We start from the raw sequence: 22,170 nt of genomic DNA on the forward strand, positions 1-22,170 counted from the left end.
CTACCCTGCAGTCTGCACATCCTTTGCTCCTGAAAGCTCTCCCTGGATCCTCTGACAGAGCAGGAGCTGCTGGCATCTTCCAACATAACCAGGTGCTGCCTCAGTCTTCCCTTCTCTGTGGAGCACCTAAGGACGTGTTTAGATAAAAGATATTGTGGAAAATAAATCTTTCTTGTTTTATTCTTGGCAATGGGTGGGTTGTTGGAAAAGGGACTGCAAGAAAACAATTCAGAATCTGTGATGTTGGCCAAGGGAGAAAACTATTGTCCAAAATCAAGCATAAAACTTGTTAACAAGCAAAGAGCACTATTGGATTCAATTGCAACAGGAGCAGGCAAAAAAAAAAGTATGACAACTTGCTCCAAAAACTCTGAAAGAAGCTCTTATATACCAGAACCTTTTCAGCATGTCATTGTATTTCTTTCCTGTTTTTTCTATATTTTTTTTTCTTTTTCACTTTTTTTCTTTTTCTTTTAATGGCTTTGTTTTATTTTTAGCAGCGATCTTGGGGTATTTTTTTCTGTTTTTCTGATATTTTCCTGTAAATAATAATTGGTTCCTTTGTGGCAACATTTCCATGCTGGCAGTGGTGTGTAGTGCTTTCTTGGAGGTGGCAAGAAAAAAGGGAGTGATTTGTTTGAATGGGTTATTGTTGAGTGAATGCAAATATCTGCAGCCACTGGAGCAAATAGGAGCAGGGATTAGGTGCAGGAAGCTAGCTGAGTGGCACAGGCCATCTGTCCTGGTCCTGAGAAAAGAGGAATCTCGTTTGCAGTGTATGTTAATTAGTTAGCTGATTGGCTCGGCTGTCACCCTCGCAGAGTGAAAGTGCAAGGACACAATTAAATGCATGTCTATCTATGTTTATCAAAGCACGTGCTTTTAGGCTGCATTGGTTTTTAGGTATAATTTTGTCTTCTCAGGGACCACAAAGATTCTTTGCTATTGTGCCTGCAAATGAAGGAGTAAAAAAAAAAAAAAAAAAAAAAAAAAGAAAGAAAGAAAGAAAAAGAAGAAAGAAAATACCTTAATTAAGACATGAGCTGGATTGTTTGCTGAAGCATCTCTAGCTGCATTCTTTAATGCACTTGAAATTACCCATTTGCATCAATAGGCGTTAGCTGAATTTATTTCCATTCAAATGTATTCCCTTGATGTTTCAACAGAAAGTGGTAGGTTTGGAAATACATGTATAGCAAGTTTGAGCTCCTAAGGTTCCCCCCATTCAAACACAATGTCAATATCCTACACTTAAAAGGGATCCGTTATTCAAAGTAAAACGCTCCCTGGTTTGGGGTGGGTGTTGTTTTTGTTTTCATTACATTGACATCTCCAAGGCAGCATCCCCAGTAACTTTCCTTGGGAATAAGTCGTCTGCTCTCGAGCCCCGGGGAATTATTTCCCATGGTGTCATTTCAATTATTTTTGATTTATTTGTTTACTATGTTCCAGTCCTTGTCAATGCACAATGGGCCATGTCTCCCCCTCCACCAGGGCCCTGCCTGCAGGGTTTTGGGATGCTGTCGCAGTCACCAGCCTCTGCACGGTACCTCGCCTGGTGTAGGGTGACCTGAGGAGAGGGAAGGCAAGGAGAGAAAGCAAGTCAGGGGCGAGGGACCCTCCTCTACAGAGGATGCTGGCACTGACCTTCACACAGAGACATGAAAGAACTGCTGAGGTTTCCAGTCACAGAGCTGAACTAAACAGCTAGGAGCTGCACTTCTGAGCTGATCTGCAGCAATGGAAGATTTTTCCTTACTTGTCCTTAGAAGAGGAACCTGTCACCCAGCCTATTTGGCTCAGGCAAATCCCAGGGAGAGAAACTGCACAACTAGGTTGTGCTCACAGCCCTGACTTCTCAGGGCATGCTTGGCAAGGAACATGAGAGGAGAAAACATAAACACTGCTTACTGTCCTTCCCATTCTCTGGTTGGATTTGGCCACTGTTCCCCAGGCTCTATAACCAGCCAAGGGGCCATCTCCCCTTGGAGATCATCCCTTCGCTGTGCTGTGCTCATTGCCTGCATGTGTTTGCCTGCAGGGACTGCCCAGAAGGCAACAGGCTGATTCACAAGGGAAAAGAAAATGCCAGGCAATTCCTCTATAGCAAAAACAAGAGCAAATGCATTTAAAGGTCCACTAGTCAGAAGAAGAGGAGATGGTCATATCCAAAAATTGCAGCTCCCAGTTGTAAGCCTTGTAAAAGGAATACCTGTACATCAACAACTCATGTCTTGCCTGGGAAAATGCAATCTACTAGGAGCTTGGAGCAAGGCTATAGGGTATCTGCATGGTGATGAAACTGTTCCAGCTAATGGGCCAATTTAAAATCCCAGGATGTTTGAATATGTGTGAAGAAATTGCTAAAACATGTAGCAACTTCCATGAGAATGCACATGATACATTCTTTTTCTGTTTCATGGGAGTCACGCTTTGATAAGCTGTGTGTTTCCTTCCTTCCTTCCTTCCTTCCTTCCTTCCTTCCTTCCTTCCTTCCTTCCTTCCTTCCTTCCTTCCTTCCTTCCTTCCTTCCTTCCTTCCTTCCTTCCTTCCTTCCTTCCTTCCTTCCTTCCTTCCTTCCTTCCTTCCTTCCTTCCTCCCTTCCCTCCCTCCCTTCCTTCCTTCCTTCCTCCCTTCCCTCCCTCCCTTCCCTGCCTCCCTACCTCCATTCCTTCCTTCCCTGTGTTCAACCATATGTAGTCTCTGTCATATTATGAAAAGCTGGCGAAACCTGGGATGGGTAAAACCACTCTTTTAGATGCTGGATATCCCCTGGGGAGACACCTAGACCATGTCACCAGCACGACCTTCAATGGGTGAGGAAGGCTTTTTTGGAAGGATGCTCAACCTCTGGCAAATAGATTAGACATACATAATCCCTTGGATATATTCATCCTTTTCTGCATGATTCATGGCTCCTGGCCAACTTTGATATTCACCAATACCTTTCATAAGTATCACTCTCTTCTGGTTTAGATATGTATCCTCTTGTTTTTTAAGACAAAGCATTAAATCAGCTATATTTATGGAGGATCGGCAGATGGCCAGCAAGCTGGGGAAAAAAATAATATCTGTTAGGCTTACAAATTTGAAAGGAGAGTTCAAGCAAAGCTCCACAACACCTGATGTAATAAGTTTCTGGATGTCTATTTTCTCTCTGTGAAACTACCCAGGGCCTCCAGTGCACAGAGGATGCAGGAAGTCATATGGATGCCATCATATCAGCATCCAGCAACTCCTGGGTGTCCTTGCTGCCCTCCTGATGATCAAGGATGCATTGAAGAGGGGAACAAAAAGCTTGGGTTTGGGTTCAGCATGGCAGGGTAGACAAACCCCTGGGAGCCACGGTGTGAAAATAAAGAAGCAGACTGGTGTGGCTCAAGAGGGTAGATCCAACCCAGGACCACAAGCCAGCAATGGGGAAGATGTGGAGGAGTGAATAGATGGGCTCAGATCATAGTCCCAGAGATGTCCAACTATTGCAGGATTGGGATTATTCCTCTTCCCTTAACCACTATAAACAATGTATCCTGACAAAGGGACTCACAACATGATGCTGCAGTATTTTTTTTCCTGTCCATGCTGGCCTGTAACCAGTTTCAGTTCTTAAAACCCAGTTGACACTTTCACCACTGTAGACATAGGGTGTGACTAAACAGGCTCAGAAATTCATCAAAGGGCCAACAAAAGCCCTAATTAGGACAGATAACACTGTGTATTCACATCACCCAGGCAGAGCAGCCCCTGGGACTTCCCCCGCACTAACGCAGCAGGTGCAAAAGCACAACTTGTCCTCTCTTCAGAAGGCTTTAGGATTCATTAGCCAAAATGTTTCAAAAATACACTTTTCCTTTTAATTTAAACCAGCTTGCTGCATCAGGTTGCTTTGGAGTCAGAGTTTTTACAGGCAGAGTCCAAGACCCTGTTTTAATATGGGATTTAACTGATAGCAGAAGATCACATAACAGACCAGCTTGGCTTTGGGGCATGGTCCCAGCACCCACTGTGTGACACCTCCTTGCCTGCATCCCACTGAGGGGGGAGGAGAAAGTGTATCTCCAGAACTAGTCAGCCCTTTCTGATCATTACTCTTAATTGCTCTATAACTCAATTCCAGACTTCTAGAAAATTATCCTGATTTTCTGCTGCGTTTCATAGACATTTATATCAGCACAAATTGAGTGCTAAGTGGGTGTAAATCAAGACCAACCCCTGAGCTGGGATTTCTGGAATGGCAGCTTTTCCATACATTTTCTGTAGCTGTAAAGGATACAGCTCTTCTCTCCCTATCATTACCTGCAGGTCTCCTAGCACAGGGAGCAGCCCATTTCCCAGCCTGTCCCCAGCAGTGAAACTCATGCCCACACGTGATTTTCCTTGCAAACCTTTGCCACATCAGTTTTATTACTGTATCCAACACTAGTTGGTAGCTCAGTATCTCCCCCATCTTCCAGGATGATTGACAGCACTCTTCATTTCATTTAAGAGCCCTCTTGTAACAGCCAGGGTTTTCCTCTGAAAAAAATAAGGCTCTGCTCCTCACTCCTGGGAGAGGAACTAAGTCTTCCCAGAACCCATTGAGAATCAAAGCTATCTGGAAGAGCTTATTTCTTAAAAAGGACCGGTGAGGTTATTTTGGAAGATAACCGCCAGAGGTATTGCAAGTCTGTTAATATCCAAAGCTATCATAATATTTGACCCTCAGAAAATAGGAACATCTGATCCCTGAGTAAATGGTCTGCAGTAATACTGAATGGGGAAAGGGAAAGAAAACACTTGTTGTATTTCGACAGAGGGAAGTGGAGCTGCAGCAGCTCTCTCCTCAGCCAAGTGCATGGGCACAGCAGAGATCAAAAGCTGAGGTGCAAGTGCTTGCAGAGAGGAGCCTTTCATCTTCAGCAGCTCTGCAAGTATTAAGTGACGAAAGTCCTAAATTTTCACTGTGATGAAAAACTTTCCTTAGAACCTCACTTGCAAGTGAGGCTGTTTGGAGAATGGATGGAAAATTGGGGTTTGCTCTCTTTTTGCTTCCCCCCCCCGCCCCATCTATAGGACTCGTTATGCTTGTTGGGACAAACGCAGAGGTAAGCCAGCTGCAGGTAGAAGAGCTGCTGAGGGAACTGGGGTAGTGTGGTCTGGATAAGAGAAGGCTGAAAGGGAACCTCATCACTCTATACAAGAAAAGAGAATCATAGAATCATTAAGGTTGGAAAGACAACTAAGATCGCTAGTGCTGCGTCTTTGTAGGTCTGGCTGATGGTTGGACCTGCTGATCTTGAAGGTCTTTTCCAACCTAGAAGATTCAATGATACTAAATGTGCAGGTAGGGTGGTCTTATTGCTCCCAAGAAAAACATCTTGCATTTAAACTTCTCTCTTCATCACAGGACTACAGAGACGTGTGGAGGTCTCCATGGGGGCAGCCAGAGAAGGAAACAACCAGACCATGGCTGCTGCAGAAAGAAACAGGCATGCAACTATTCAGTGAATTCTCTCAAATGATGGTTCTGTTCTCAGAAATCAGGATCTCTCTACGTACGCCTCACAAACAGGAAAAAAGAAGGCGGAGAAGGGGGATACATTCATGGGGTAATTTATTCACGATGAATAATTCAACCAGCAGAAGTGACTACTCCAAAGACCGGGTCAAAAGTTGAGTGCTTGAATAAATGAATTGCCCTTTCACAAATATAAAAAGTAGAAATCTCAATATTTATCATTTGCAGACACACAAATATTCCAGAACAACATTTTCTAGTGAAGTGGGGAGGGGTGTTAATAATAAATTCTATTGATAACAGGAGTTATAAAAACAAATAATAACTGACTGGAACATGTTTATATATGAAAAGTGACTTTTCAAACAAACTGTCAACAGTGGGCTGCATTATAAGGCTATTAGGAAATAGGAACTCTGTAAATAACTTGCCGACCCAGGCAATTACTGAACCTACTGCCAGTAAATAAGCATTACCTTGGAGCATGAAGCAAGCTGTTGCAAGCTTGGAGACATATGGCGCAAGCGCAAGCAAAGTGGTTGGAGATCCCCAGCTGAGACCAGATGCACAGGCAACCAAAACGATAAATATGAGCCCTCAGAGGGCTGGAGGGTGGTCCTGGTGTTCTGGTGTCACAGCCATAGGGGAGCTCTGACCCTTCCTTGGCTGAGCACAGGCAGGGTTTTGTAGCTCTCATTGTCCAAAGACATGGAGCAGCCACCCTCTTGCCCGGACAGTGTGGCCATCACATTCCCCTCCTTTTCACCAGGATCAACCACATCCAGGCTATTTTTGCCTGGGCAAACACATATCAGATGATAAACTCTAATGTGTTTTCCCCATCTACTAACCATTGCAGCAAACCTGCTCATTTCTTCTAATTATGAGTGCAAATCAATGAAGAGGTCATTTCACCCAAGTTACTGTCAGTGATGCTTGTTCATGACTGATGAACATATCCATTCCAAGCAGTTCTCTGCCACCTTGCTGCCAGCACTGTATCAGCTTCAGTTAAACAAAGGGGAATGGTGTTCAGTGCAGTTTGGGTTGATCAAAATGAGGGTGCTGGCCCTGTGGACTTAGTCTGATGCCTTGAGATTGCATGAAGGCACTAGTGAAATGGAATTCCCAAAGTGGGGAATGAGGCTTACGTGAGAGGCATAACCTGCTTGGGTTGCAGCTGAGGTGCCCCCCCTCCAATTGCAATGAGGGTGCAGACTTAAACCCTCCCAAATTCTGCCTTCCTAATACTTCCCAAAGAGAAGCCACCTCCTTCAGTCACCCCTCAAAACCAGCTTGGTTTTACTGAACTACAAAGAACTGTGAAACACCACCCAGATGGTTTGACAATGCAGCCAGGGTTTATGGCCTCAAGCGGGAAAGAGAAGCAACTCTGCTGGGATGGGAGCCTGAGAAGTCTGCTGGGCTGAGCTGAGCTGTGCTCTGCTGCCAAAGACGATGGGCCATAATTTGGTCACTAAGATAGGACTTTCATCTCACCACTTCTGCAATCACAGCACAGTGTCTCTGTCTAACTGCAGACCTAGATTACAAACAAATTGGCTTGAATATGTTTTTATTTATTTATTTATTTATTGTATTTATCAGTTAAAATACATATATATATATGTGTTTTTTCCAGTTTGGCCTGAGGAATAACAAACATACCAGTATGAGAGCTGGCAGCCTTAATTTGTGGTTACATTTCTACAGCATTATCTCAATAAGAACTCTGGATACAGGGGAGGCAAATAGTATTCCTACCCTATAAAAGCAGTACAGGGGGAAAAATGTGCTCCAGTAATTATAGAAATGGTCTGGAGTCAGAAGGACTCCACTATGAGCAATTAAAAGGAAAATTAACTATAAGAAAAGTTTTCTTTCGGTTTTATAGTTAAACCCACAAATAGAAGAAATACTGTACACTCTAAACTCCAACAAACAAGCATGCCTGATTTTAATGAGCAAAATGAAGGGCATGTTTTATGGGAAGTGTAACATAATAGTCCCATGGTAAGGGAGCCTATTTCTCCTCTGTTCTGCACTGCGTGTATTTATTCCAGGCAGTGTGAAGAGAATGCAAGATGCTACTGAAACTGAATCTCTTCCTTGCGTCCTCCTCTGGTCATATTCTTCAGCCCCTGAAGCTTCCCTGAAGGATCTACAGGCACTTGGGGTCTTCCCACACACACTGGGTTTCCAGATGCATGAGTGTCATGCAGCACCAGCCACATGAGTCAGCAGCTGAATCCCCCACCATCTCTCCCCATATGCACTGCTCATTTACTGAGCTCTCACTCACCAGTCAAAAAAAACAAACGATGTTTACTACCCCCCCCCCCCCCCATCCACCCTTTGCCCCAGAGACTAATCTGTTCTTGCTTGCTCAGACTTACTGAAATGAAAAGGCAACTTGGTATTTATAAATGCAAAACAAAATACATAACTCATTTGCCAGGGAAAAGGTCTTAGGTCTATATAGCAAAAGTTATTTCTAATTGATGCCTTCCACCCCATCAGTTTCAAAGAACCAATTTGTTGGGGACTTTGTTGCATCATACAAAGAAAAAAGACTTCTTTAACATTCTTGTTCTCATTTTTCAATTCATTATTCTTGTGGGTAGGAACAGAGCAGAGACTAGAGCAATATAGAACAGAAGAGAGAGAGAAAGGTCTGAGCAAAAGCAAAAATCTTCAAAGCTGGCTTTTGTCTCTCAGAGCCTGTATGATACAAGACACTGATCTTAGTCAGATCCAAACTTCTCCTTCATTTTCCTCTCCTTTCCTTCATTTTCTCTCCCCTCTCCTCCATCTCCTCTTCAATTTTCCCCCTCCTCCTTTCTTCTTTTCTCTCATTTTTTGAGTATTGTCAGGAGAAGCTGTTGTGTTTAGAAACACATATCCTGAAATTGCACCCCATGGCTTGCTATGACGCTCTTGAGCATGATGGACAAGCTCTTACACCTCCTGTTGGAAAGATGCATTTGGCTGCACAAGGTGGCACATCAGCATGTCCAGGATCAACTCCAAGCAGCTTACATCACAGGGTGTGAGGGCCACAAGACATGTGGAAATGGGTTCATAATTATATTTCTTGTACCTTATTCTTCCTATATCCAAATATCCATCACCAGCAAGCATCATGTGATTTATAATTTTTGCTGAACAACAAATCCCTCCTACCTGTGCTTGGACCTATTGCTGATGATAGTGAAGCAATGAAAGAAAGAAAGAAAGAAAGAAAGAAAGAAAGAAAGAAAGAAAGAAAGAAAGAAAGAAAGAAAGAAAGAAAGAAAGAAAGAAAGAAAGAAAGAAAGAAAGAAAGAAAGAAAGAAAGAAAGAAAGAAAGAAAGAAAGAAAGAAAGAAGGAAGGAAGGAAAGAAAGAGAAAAAAAAAAATAGGAGGGGAATTCTGAATAAAAAATAAAATAAAAAAAAATTGAAACATATTGTTTCAACATCTCCTAAGCCAAATGGATTGTTTTCTTTCTCAAATACAAAGATATTTCATTTCAACATCTTCACATTCATATCTCAAAGCAGCTTCTTTTGTTTTAAAGAAGAATATAAATTAAAAGAAAAGAAAACATGCTTGAATGAAAAGGTTAATAAACCCCCCAAAATACTTGGGGTTTGGATTGAAGAAACTATTTGAGGGTTGACCCTACAATAATCTTTTCCACTTTTATTTTTTTCTATTTTCCAAGAAAACTCAAAGGATTTGCTTTGGTTTGACCCAAAGAAATTTATTTATCGTTCTTGGAACCCAAAATCAATTGTTTACGCAGAACAACACATCAGCTCCCTGACACTTTTCTCTTGGGGCAATTAGGAAGATCGAGAGGGTTAAAGAAAATTGCATTGTGTTGGCTGTGAAGGGGGTTGAAATGGGGTCTAGATTTTCTGATCACAGTCAGGGTGGTTTGGTGCCACTGTAGCCACAGTGCCCTCAGGACTTCAGCCAGATACAGGGAGACATGGGATCTTCTATTAGATCAGAATAAAAGATAATTAATCTGCACACACAAGACTTACTTTGCTCGGAGGGTGAAGCATGGTCACTGCTGAAGCACAGCTCCATCCCAGAGGGCATCATAGCATCCTCTCCAATTCTTTTGACATCTTGGAACAAAAAACAGCAGAACCAGGTTCCTTGTCTTTCTTTCCTCTTGGGAAAACAAGGAACAAACTCCATTCCTACCAGGTCTATTGAGGATGTCAAGCATCCCACCCCAAGTATGGTGATGACGTGGAAGCCCCAGAAATGGGACCCAGCCCTAGGTTGCACTCCTTGCTTTACTATGCCAGGGACTCTTGCATACATGCTATTCATTTTGATTGCGTAATGCTGAGCTGTAAGATCTTGTCAGCTGCTATTCATTACACGGGCACAGCCCTTCTTGAATAGAAACCATAGCAGAAAATAGATCTTGGGATGCAAAAACTGACATCTTGAATTCATAAACTGAGCGACAGCATTTTTGTTTAGAGTCTGAGGGTGGCCTGTTCTGAACTTGCCTACCAGATGAATCTAACCTCAGAGTCAGGATGACTCCAGCAAGTATCATTACCCTCAAGCGAAGAAAAAAACATGACTCAAGTTGACATGCTTGAGTCGCTACAAAGCACCCAAGTAGGGGACACCGAGTCTGGTCCTGACATCCATCCAGCCCCATCGTCTCAATCTCTTCAGTCCCACAACAGCAGCAACAAATGGTCTGGGCCGCAGGCAGGCTGCTTTGCTCACACAGGCAGGTTTTCTCACTAGGGAAGCGATTTGGAAAACCCCAGCTGCTAGGAAGAGGTGGACAAATAAACCAAGAAACTGCCCGCTTCCACCTACCCTACAATCATACCAGCTCCGTGCCTACTCCAAACAGCCACCTTGAAGTGGTTCCAAGGCCAGTAGCCCTCTCTGCTAACACAAGGCTAAAGGAAGGCAAGTTCTGAAGCAGCCTTCGTCTGAATAGGAGGCCTAGAGACACAAGACCTTGCAAAACTGCAGTATCTGTCAGCGAAGCTGTGACAACTCCAGTCCCATCGCTGAAGTTGCCTCTTCTTTGCTGCTTTATAAAATCAGATAAAGGAGATAAATCATTCCTCCCCAGGTAGCTAGAAGCTTAGCTGCAGTTTTCAGAGTGTAGTTGGCATGAAGGAAGAAAGGCTGCAGGAATCAATATCCATTACCTCCTGCACCCAGAGCTGTGCAAAAGAGAGGGGCAAGCGAGCTGATTTTCATCAGGCAATGGAAGAGATGGAGGAAGGACTCAGTGACCTTTCAAGGTCTTTTACAACTTGATTTTTTGCAGTTTTATGAAAATAGTTCATTAAGCCACAGGTTTGGAGAGATTGGGGTATTATGCCAGATTTCCTGTATGAGCCCAGACAAGATATCTAACCTCTCCCTGCCTTTGCCAGACCAGGATAATGCATACTGATAGTCCCATTCATGTTACCTATGTACTTGGACAGCTGTGCTGGAGACATACAGCAATGCAAGTCCCTTTACTTGTTAGAGGGAAGAAGGCAAATATACAACATAAAAACACATCCCGTGCAGCAGCCTGGATTAAACATTGTCACTGGGGTCTGTCTATTTATTCTTTATCAACTCTCTCTACTAGCTCCATCTTTCTTCACATATTTTAAATCTGTGTCTAATCCAAGTACTGAAACTATTTATTTTCTTAATGTTTTTATTCCTCTGAACAGTGTTTTTATGGTGGGTAGTCACTGCTGCAAGCACAGTGCTGAAATGAGGCACTTATTGGCTGCAGCTCCAGGGATTTTAACCGGATATCTGCCTTTGTTTAAATTAAGTAAATCAGGATGTTTCCTAAACACCATACGGACAGAAGTTCAGACTTCCACTGAAATCAGCTTTTTGACCTCAAGCCAGCAACGTTTCAGTTGAGGATATTCCCTGCATATATCCAGGGAGCCTGAATATCCCTATCAGTAGCTCCCTGGAGCTCTAGGGTACCCCTGCTGGAGACACCAGTCTCGCTCTCCTTGGAGGGGATGCCTACCCCTACCACCCCTACCAAGGTTAAAGAGACTGCTCGAAGATGAACTTGTGGTCACTCAAGATTGACTGAGATACATCCTACCTTTCAATTTTTTTAATCAAATTCTTTGGTACAAGACTTAAAGACATACTCATCCATACCCTTGGATGAAAAAAAACCTGCAGCTGTGATGGGGTACAGCTTCAGCCATTGTTATAAACATATCTTTGATAGGGGATTTCATAGAGCTACATGCTGGTGGATATTGCCTTCATTTTTCACTTGGTGAGGAGTTTCTAATTGCTTAAAGCTGTACATAGTAGGAAGTCAAAATAAAATAGAGATTTCTGAGTCCTTTCTTGCACTGGTATCTTTCTGGAAGCCCAGAAGTCAGCTAACTTCTACAAGGAAGAACAAATGTCAGATGGACAAATCTTCCAAGTAAACCCATGGCCTTTAGAGACTAGAGAGAGTCCCAACAACTTTCCAAAGGATCTTTGCATTCTGGGACATGCAGTCTGATTTCCTTCAGAGTAGCCAACTGCAGTAGGCCAGCCATAGTCCATGGGTACTCAAGTGAACCAGCTGGGGAGTTTCAGCTCACCCAAAGGAAACGGAGGCTGCTTCAAACATCAATGAATAATTCCTATCAGAAATTGGCCAAATTATTGGAAATGCTGACAAAACTAAATGCAAAATAAGCTACAGTTGTTCCCAGCACTGAGATGCTCTGAGCCAGCAGGAGTTTTAGTGTCCTTCAGCCAGAGGCCACTGACAGAGAAAATAGAAACTGCTGATGAAATTAATCATTAATTGCCTTAATTAAATGACCAAGAAAAAGCTTTGTCATCAAGGGTCCACCTTTGTCTTGTTAAGGAAAGCTAATGTTTGTAACACAAGTCTGGGAGAAGAACAGTCTCTCAAGGCCAAATTTAGCAGGCTTCTCAACCCTATTACCATTTGAGCCTTCAAGGTGCTCAGCTCAGTTGTTTCAGTGCTTCACTCTCAAACTATTACTTGAGTTTTAGTCTTTCAACCACTTCTTAAAGTTATCTGGTCTATGTATGGCACCAGGTTCTTCTCCTTATGGATGACGTTAGTAAAATATGACCAGCAGTGCTTACTTCAGTGTACCTATGGAGGTCACTTGGCTTTGAAGATCTTCTTAAACATGGTTTATTTATCTCAGCTAATATCACTGTGGTGATTCAGCCTGGAACATGTCAATGTGCTCCTCCATGCCAGAAAAATGAATGAGCATCTTTAATGCTTTAAATGACGGTGCAGAGTTAATGTCAAGTTGTGCAAATGCTTTCACACAGGCACTGACATCACAAAATGATGTTTTCCTTCACCTCTCATCCTTGGAATTGTCCAGAAAAAAAGGAACACCTAGATACAAACCAGGCTCGTTGTGACTCCCCAGAAGCTTCCTATATTGCTTAGGTTTTACTAGCAGTGGAGTTTTCTAGATGAAAGCAGTATCGACATACAAGCAGAGCTCAAAATGTTGTCCAGATCAGCAAAAAAAGCAGATTAAAGAATTAGCTATAAAAAATATAGTAAACTTAATGAGAATCCAGGTAATGCCTAACTTGATGTGATGTTAGAAAGCAAAGGAATCACAGTGAGCCAATTTACATATCTTGGCAGCGATGTGCAGCTCAGTAGGAATGTCTGGAAGGAAATCACATCCACAGTCAGCACAGCAGTGTTAACCAAAACGTAAGCCTCAAAAATCCACAGCCGTAAGTCCCACCATCCTGGCTCTGTTTTGTATGTTATCCCCATGTTAACAAACGGGTAGAAAACCAGGAGAACCCTTCACAGGTCCAGCCAGCTAGTCCGATGGCCTTGGATGCAAATCCCTTGGGAAGAATAGTGTACCTGATAAACTGAATTTATTGAAGAAAGTGCGGAACTTGATCAAAGCCTCTTCTGTGGAGGAGATAGCCAGCCTTTAAACACGCTAAGCACTGCATCAACAGCAGTCTAACCCAGTAGCATTGTGCAGTAACTGCTCACATCCTTACTATGTTCTTTGGGTGGGTTCTGCCACTGTTTTCCCTACCTCTGCTGCTATGGATGCCTGGTTTGAACCTAAGGCAGAAGTGTCTGCACTGTGCTATGGCCAAACCTATACTGGCAGAGGGGACCCAGAGAATTCAACAGAGTTGAGGCTCCAGAATCACTCAGTAAGAGAAAAAAATGCAGCCAATGTGTGCTAACACTGAAGGCAAAGCAGTGGCTGTCATGCCGTCAGACAACTGGAAGAAAACCCAGATGGAGGCTGCTCTAAGCCACTCAGAAAAACAAGATGGGAGGGAATATTTATGGGGCTTGAGTAACTCAGAGGTCATACAAAGAGCTGATCAAGCTAGGCAGGGGTGACCAAGAAGTTGCCTTAAGCCTCTGCTGTTAAGGAAAGCATTCAAATTCAGATTTTTCAAAGTCTTGTAAGTGGGCAAGCAGAAGAACTAGAGACAAAAAGAAATAATTCACTTTTTGGCTTGTTTCCACTACTGTCCTTCAGTGTTTTCTGAGCTAAAATTGACTGAAGCTCAGAAGGATAAACAAAAATGAAATCCAAAACCAGCCTGCTTTATGAAAATGTCTCTGCTAGCCTCTTGTTAGCAGCTATTCTGATGCTCAAGCCTATGCTGGATTTTTAAACCTGATCGACCCAGGGACAGGGAGCAAAGGGCTTCCCCAGCTCAGCACTGCCCTGCATGATGGCCCTTGAGCAAGCATGCTTTCAAGGGCAAATGCCCTATCTTTTTCTTTCACTTCTTTAATCTTATCAGTACAGCCTAAACCTGGTCTAACAGGCCGTCCAGGGGACAGCAATTGCCTTAGGGATGGACATGCAACTGGAGAGCACCAGCCAAGTATGCAGCTGGTTGTTATCTGCAACAGCCTTGCTGTACAACAGGCTGAGCCAGAACTCTCCGGCCATCTCCTGAGGAAGAGTGTGCCCCAAGAGCAAGGCATTTGGCTTCAGCATTTCAAATTTGGCCTCTGCAGAGACTGCCTTTGATCAGAGCATCACCGAAGCCTTGCCAAATGAAACTCCACCGGCCAGGCCCTCAGATGCGGCAGATCAGTGCGGCTCCCCTGGGTCAGTGGAGTTATGGTGTAACCCCCTGCAGAGGATCCAACCCTGTCTTTCATCCAGTTTGAGCACTAGTGATAAATACAGCCCGTTTTAAATGCCTTTGTCCATTTCACTGGAAGAATGCTGATTGTGAAATGGGAATTTGCAATGCTAACAAAATCCTGAGGTGGGTAAAGAAAAATAACTACAAACACACCAAGTCAAACTGTCTCCTCACTTAGAAAATCCACAGCATCCCAAGGAGATAGAGACAGCCTGTGAATCCATCTCTTTGCTTTAGGGGGAAGATACACGGGCAAAGGGCATTTGGTGCTACAGAGGCCAACTGCTCCTCTAGACTCTGCAGCACTGAGACACAGTGTCACATCAGTGGGTGGAAAAGATCCCCTGTAAAAAAATATGCTTCTGTTCCTCAGTTCTCCCTCTTTTCTCACACCTTCTCTCATTCCTGAGAAACTTGCCCCAGGCTCATTTCCTCTGTCTGCAATGTCTTTCACCTGGAATTAAAAATGGGATTGATGCTGGCAATTCCTTGAACTCAGCGTGAATATGAAGAGGTGAGAAGTGAAAACTAGCTACCCATCAATTCTAGCTCAAACAGCATGGATCTTACTTGTGCTTTTTGCCTGATTGAAAGGGCTCTGCTAAAGACTTTGGTGAAGAGTCAGCTTCATTGCTTGGTCACAGAGGTACATTCCTCGGGCTCTGTCCTTTAAGGTTTTGGCATCCTTGAGAAGCCAAAGTAGTAAAAAAGACCAAGGTGAGGCACATAGAAAATTACAAGAACAGATGATCTGGACAAGGCAAGATCTCACTGTTTTAGAAACCACCACATTCTTCCACAGATCTCAACATGGAGATCCCATACCTTCTCCTCCAGGTCCTCTCTCATAACAACCCTTGTGCATCTCATTGCCATGGGGCAGGTGATGCTTCCTGGCATTTTTTCACCCAAACAATGATGTGTCCTCTGACTCATATTTCCCAACAGATCTTTTAAAGTTTTTGAACATCATCAAGCAAAAAAAGATAAACACACTTGGTCGCAAACAATGTGGCAGCCATGTTATAACATGAAAACCTCTCTGCCTGCAAAATATATGATGTAAGATGATGAAAGACTCTCCTGAATTCAGCATTATTGGAAAGGAAAGACAGAGAATTAGGATGGAGTGAGGGATCCAATGGCAAGCTATTATTTGTTTCCTTTCAGACTACCATTGGCCTGGTCATGGCCCTACACTGTGGCTTCCACCTGGATAAGCCATTGACAAAGTGGACAAACTATTTGCTTTTTGTAATTCAGGTATTTCGTAGAATTGTAGAATCAATGAATCATAGAATCAACATTATGCTCCACAACACCTTACTTAAAAATGTGCTTACGTTGTACTAGTATTATTATTTTTTCCAATCATTCCATGAAGTCTTTCACTGATACAACTGAAACAGATGATAACTCTACGTTCAGCCCCAACAGGACCGGTATTTACAAGGTTTCTGAAATCTGCCCAAGTCTATTTTCATAAAGAAAACATATTTTAGAAAGCTGTGGTAAGGTAGGAGCACATATGATATGTTTCACACATTGTAAGAGACTGAGAGAATTAGAATTTAAAGTTGGAATACTGTCTTCATTTCCTAACACAACACTTATGTATTCTCTTACCCTTTATCTGAACACAATATTCCTCCTGCAAAATGACCCACAACCAGCCACTGGTCTGACTTCAGACCTCTCAATAATGCATATAATTTCCTCAACAGTCCACATTTATTTTTCACTGGCTGAGTCAGGCTACAGCAAATTTACTGGCTGAAATCAAAACTTAAAGTTGGGTATTTTGAAAGATAATGCATAACTCTGGATGAAATCCATAGTGCCATGATTTGTTTGTCAATAGTAATAATGCTTATGACCAACAATTGTCATCAGTTGTTGTACTTATCCCTCAATTACAGGGTTATGTCATATATTTCTGCACAGCCAAAACCCATATTTTAATTTTAGAGCTGTCTCACATGAAAGAAATGTATGAGAAAAAAAGTAGCATACTTTAGTCATCTAGCATGTCTCTCCATCGACCTTATCTTTCTTATCTTTAAAAGAAAACTATAATTGGATAATCTTTACTTAATGTAAACTTCTGAAAGCTGGAAGCCATTTCAAGATTGCTCAGATTAACTGCTGCTACCTGTGAGAACATGCTTTGACATTTCTATGAATTCAGGGAGGGTAAAAACCAAGTATCTCCAGCATTTATGAAAATATTTTGGCAAAGAAGTGACTGGAAATTTGTCACAAAGCCTTCAAGAAAAAATGATAATTTCTCTCTAGTGTCCTCGTCTTTCTTATTACCTCGTGAGCTGCTCGATTTGCTAGGAGCAAATACTTGTTCTCTTTTTCTGTTGGTTTGCAGATGGATTGCATGGCTCCCAGGTTAACCTCAGCACAGAGAGGAAGCTATTTTCAAATCCTGGACTGTTTGATTGGGATATGTTTTTTACTCAGCAGATACCTCTTGTAGCCTGGCTGCATAGCAGCATGGAGAGGTCGAGCTGGTAGTGGATGATCCATCCTCCCTGTGCTGTGTAATGAGATACAAACTATTACAAATATTTTCATATTTCTATGGTTTGAGGCAACAACAGCCACAGAGAAAATCTGCCCTTTTCAACCAACTTCTTACTTGTGTTCTCAATTGTAAGAGGAGCTAATATATTCCTGGCAATATGCAACCCTTTTGTCTTAACCGTGGCACATTACTAATACTATGCTTGAGTTTTGGAAAACAACAGGAATTTGCTGTCCCAGTTGGGTGACTTGTATGAGCATAGTGGATGCTGCAGCTGCTCATCGTTGCTCTTTCTGAAGTGCTCACCTCCATATCCTTCCTCTCTCCGACACTGAAATCAAGGCTTGTGCTCTAGAGCTGGACTGGAGACATTTGTATGATCTGCAGTGTTTGCATGCTGCCTCCCATGAGCCTACTAAGAGCAATTAAGAAGCAATTAAGCAGCCATTTCTGTGTAAACTACATTAAGTCTTTCAACAATTACTGCTATTCTCCTGATTCATTTGAACTCTTCTCCACTCCTTGCATCAAGTTGGGCAATAAATGATTAAGTGGAGCGACTTGTTCATTAATGTTCCCAGATAATGTCACAGTTACTGTCCACATAGGGATGTCACTAAATCAATTGAAAATACCTGAATGATATTTTGATTACCTCTTAGAGCAAACTTCTGTCCCCCTCACCTCCATGCCCACAGATTCCAGACGCTACAGAGGCTGAAGTAGACAGTCTGTATAAATACACAGCCAAAAAAAAAAGTCATATTTAGTTACAAAAGAATAAATATATAGCAGTTTTCAATCATTTTCATTGTAGTCTGTGGGTCTCCGGGGTACCCTGACTTCTTCTGAATGGTCTACAAAACTTTACAAGAAAAATGAGCCTATTGTCAGTAGGTTTCAATTTAAGTATACAAGGGGCTGAACCTCTGCTGCAAAAAATGTCGATGTCTGCAAATGAAAAAGATGGAAAACCACTGACTGAAAACCGCTGGTTATTCTGACTGCACTTTTTGGTTTTGTTTTTAAGGAGGACTAGGATTTTGCTGTAGAAATGCCTTCAGAAGGACCTATTTGCCTCTCGGTACTACTGAAGGCACACTTGGGTATGATTTGCAAAGAAATTGATATTTTTCAGATTTAAAGATGCTTGACCTCGAGCATGCTTGGAGTAATGAAGCTTTCAGTGAGAGCAGCTCAGAATCATAAGGACAGAGGTGACATCTTCCCCTGTCATTCCCAGCTCTTTTCCTTGCTCATGGCCTGATCCTTTGGCTGTTGAGCATCCAGGATCTCTCCATTATCAATGTCAAGAGACAGCCACCATGAGAACCAGTTTAGTTCAAAAAATCATACACTGAAAGCATCTCTCTCTCTCTGTTGGCCATAGGGATAGCCTAGGTCCATCAGGTTCCTAACTTCATGCTTTACTAACTTCACTTTTCCAACATATGCAGAGAAAGGTGGCAAACTGTTGCAGAGTCAGGAGACTCAAAGAGGGTGTGAAGCTTCCAGAGTTATGCAGTTAATAGTAAATCTGGGAGTAAACTGTGGGTCTTCTCCACAAAAACAAAATCCACCTTTGACCAGCTGGTCAATCGTTGACAAAGTTCTCAAGACAAGCAGTACCTGGCATCCTGTGTTCTCAAATGCTCATCAATGATTCATCTGAGCTATTGACTTAAACCAGAGTCAGTGAGAAAAGCATGGCAAAGACACACGGGGCTGATCTCAGAGATACATTTGTCCCCCAGCACTTTTCTGGTCACTTTTGAATGACTCAGTGTTTATTTTCAGAATAGATAGAGGTGATCTGTGTCAGCAACACATGCAAATAAATAAATAAAGAGGCAAATCCAACAGATGAAGGGGAACAACCACCACGTTCAATTCCTTATGATCGTAGAATCACAAAATCATAGAATGTCTTGGGTTGGAATGAACCTTAAAGGTTACCAAGATTCAACCATGGCAGAAGTCATGGGTCAGGTTGCCAACCACTAGGTTGGGCTGCCCAGAGTTCCAACCAACCTGGCCTTGAACACTTCAGGGATGGAGCAAAGGATGGAGGGATAATCCAGAAGAGAATTTCTCAGGAGCAGCTTCCAGCATTGAGCTCACCTATCTTCCAACATGCCTGCAGGATAATTTGTGGGGACTAAATTAGTCCTTTATTAGAAGTAGCAACCTGCCTGCCTCCAGCAGTGCCACCAGGGCACCCTCAGCAGCCTCATGGTGCGGCATGCACTGCTGAGGCTGCTCATGCAGAGTAAACCCTTATATAGCTTGAGCAATCAGTTACCTCCCTAAGAAACCTGCTGCTTGAGCATCACAGTGTTCCTGGAATGTTTGGAAATACTTGTCAAAACATGACTCTGGTTTCATTGTTAGTTTTACTAACATTCAAACATCTCCCTTGTTGATCAGAGGCACTGACTCCACGCAACATCTTAAAGTCAATACCTACCTGCCTCCTATCCAGTTTCTTATGTAATTGCTACTTTCCACACCACAAACGTTTTTCTCTTAATGATGAATGAAATTATTTCTGCCACAAATACTGCATGGAGGCTTTTCAGAAATGGTGGAGGCCAAACCCCCCCAATCACAGGTTGCATTCTTTGCTGTGTCTGATCTGGACATGAGCACGCTGTGGGAAGGGACTACATTTTTGTAGCAGCACAGGGTCCCTGAGCTCAATATCACTTTGCTGGACATGATCTTACAATCAAAAGCCACCAACAAGGAGTTGGCTTTCAGGAAGGCTGCTCACTCTTCCAGGTTTGGTAGTGATCATTTGTGATGGGGTAATGATACTCAGCCGTTCCCAAGAGCAGCTGCAGGAGTTATCTCTGCTTGTAAACTCTCCTGAGGACTTCAGTTGCTTTTCCACTGCAAACCTGCTGGATGCACACACTGGAGCTCAAACACGTGCACGTGTATGAAGTTGCTCAACTCTACAGGACAACCTGTATGTTGTGTGCAGCAAAAGCTAGAGACAGAACAAGAGGTAATGGCTTTAAGTTGCACCAGTTTCTTCTCAGAGTGATAATGCACTGCTGCAGGTTGCCCAGGGAAATGATGGAGCCACCATCCCTGGAGGTGTTCAAGAGCTGTGGAGATGTGGCTCTGAGGGACATGGGTTAATGAGCATGGGGGGGAAGGGTTGATGGTTGATCTAGGTTATCTTAGAGGTCTTTTCTAACCTTAATGGTTCTATGATTACATGAATAGATGCTTGATCCAGAGTGCTGTGCTCTTTGGAATAAAGCCATGGCAGGGACTGCAAGGAGACGTCTGTACAAGTGGGCCGGTCAGTGTGGCAGGGCATTGTGTCAGCTCTGCCTTGTGGAGCACACAGGCAGTATTAAGGCAGTGCAAAGAATGACCAGTTTGTCCCCATGTTGCAGTCTTTGCCTGCAGTGAGACAATGCGCCATCCCTGTCTCCTTCCCTCCAGGCTCCAGAGCATTGCTGTGGTTTACTCCAAGGACTGGGAAAACCCAGTGATCAGCATCTCAGAAGAAGAAGGGATGCTCATTGGGGACTGGCCCTGCTGAGTCAGCAGTATTTGGGGATCAGCTGGAAATCTGCACTTCTCACACCCTCCTCAGGCTCTCTCCAGGCTTTTTCTCACCGCTCCTCCAACTGTTTGCTCTTTAGGCTGCCAAATTACTGTACCTCTTCCAGCACCTCCCCGTACGCAATTCCTGCAGCAGAGATGTGCATCTCTCCAGCTCTCTCTTCTTGTTTCACTCCAAATTTCTCATCCCGATAGGATTCACACTCACGTGACCACAGGTCTCCTTAATTCTGATCAATCTTTCTCAGTACATTACATTTTACGTTACAGTTTAACCTTCCCCACTTGTTTGCTCCAGCTCACGTTGATTTGGGCACTGCTTTCTGCAGCATGCCCTCTGCACGCCATCCCCACCCGCATCAGCACGCACAGTGTCACCAAAGAGGACTCATTAGGATTAAGGGAGTTGGGACATCTCACAGCCCATCCTGTCCCCATATTCTGGATGGAGAGGAAGAAGGGATGGCTCCAAGCACTCACAAGGCTCTCAAAGAGGATTCCCTTCCCAGGACGGTGACAGGCTCAGACACTGAGTACATCGCTAACATATGGCTCATGGCACAAAGTCCTAAAAAACGACAAAGCATTCCCACTTTGTATCAGTTCTACACGTGCTGCCCAGCGATCACTCAGCAAGAAACTTAAGCTCCTGCTCCAAGGGAAAGTGCAAATCTGAAGTGCTCCGTGTACCCCAATACCCCTTTGATTTCCTGTGGAGATCAGAACTCAGCCTCGTTTGTCCAAAAAGCCACCTCAGTGACGGTGTCATAACCACGATGTACTTTGCCGACTGCTTTTCCCTCCTTTGTTTTCCTTTAAGCCCGACGGTGTCAGCGATGAGGGTCTGTCTGACAAGGAGCATTTCCTCCCTGCACTCACACAATGCGGTGGTATTGAGATGTCAGACCCCCGCGCCTGATGAAGGTGTCAGGACAGAGCCTGGGAGCTCTGAGCTATCCCCAGCTCCGCGCACATTGTCGGGACCTGAACAGCCTGAAGCCTGTTACGCTCAGTCCTTGGTTCATTTGGGCCCCTGATGCCAAGAGTTCCCAGCTCTGATATTTGCATCTATTTTTGGTGAGTGTGCTGCTGCGTCAGGGGATTAGAGCAGCGCTGTGATTTCTCCTAGAGCAGCGCTGTGATTCTCTCTGCGTGGAGGCAATGAACGGTGCGCATCGCTCAGGTTGGGGCGGCTCTGGTGGTGCGGGAGATGCCCACAACCCCCCCCTCCACACACCCATGGGAGCTGTTCACACACCGGTGACACTGAATCCGATTTTGCCACAGAGCAGAGTTCGAGTAGGCTGTGATTCCTCCTGCCGGTAACAAACTCCGGGTCCGTGGTGAGTGAAGGATTGCTGGCGGCTTCACTGTGGCTACAGTGGGCGAGTTT

This window comes from Excalfactoria chinensis, chromosome 4 (assembly GCF_039878825.1).
Source record: "Excalfactoria chinensis isolate bCotChi1 chromosome 4, bCotChi1.hap2, whole genome shotgun sequence".
NCBI classification, from domain to species: domain Eukaryota; kingdom Metazoa; phylum Chordata; class Aves; order Galliformes; family Phasianidae; genus Excalfactoria; species Excalfactoria chinensis.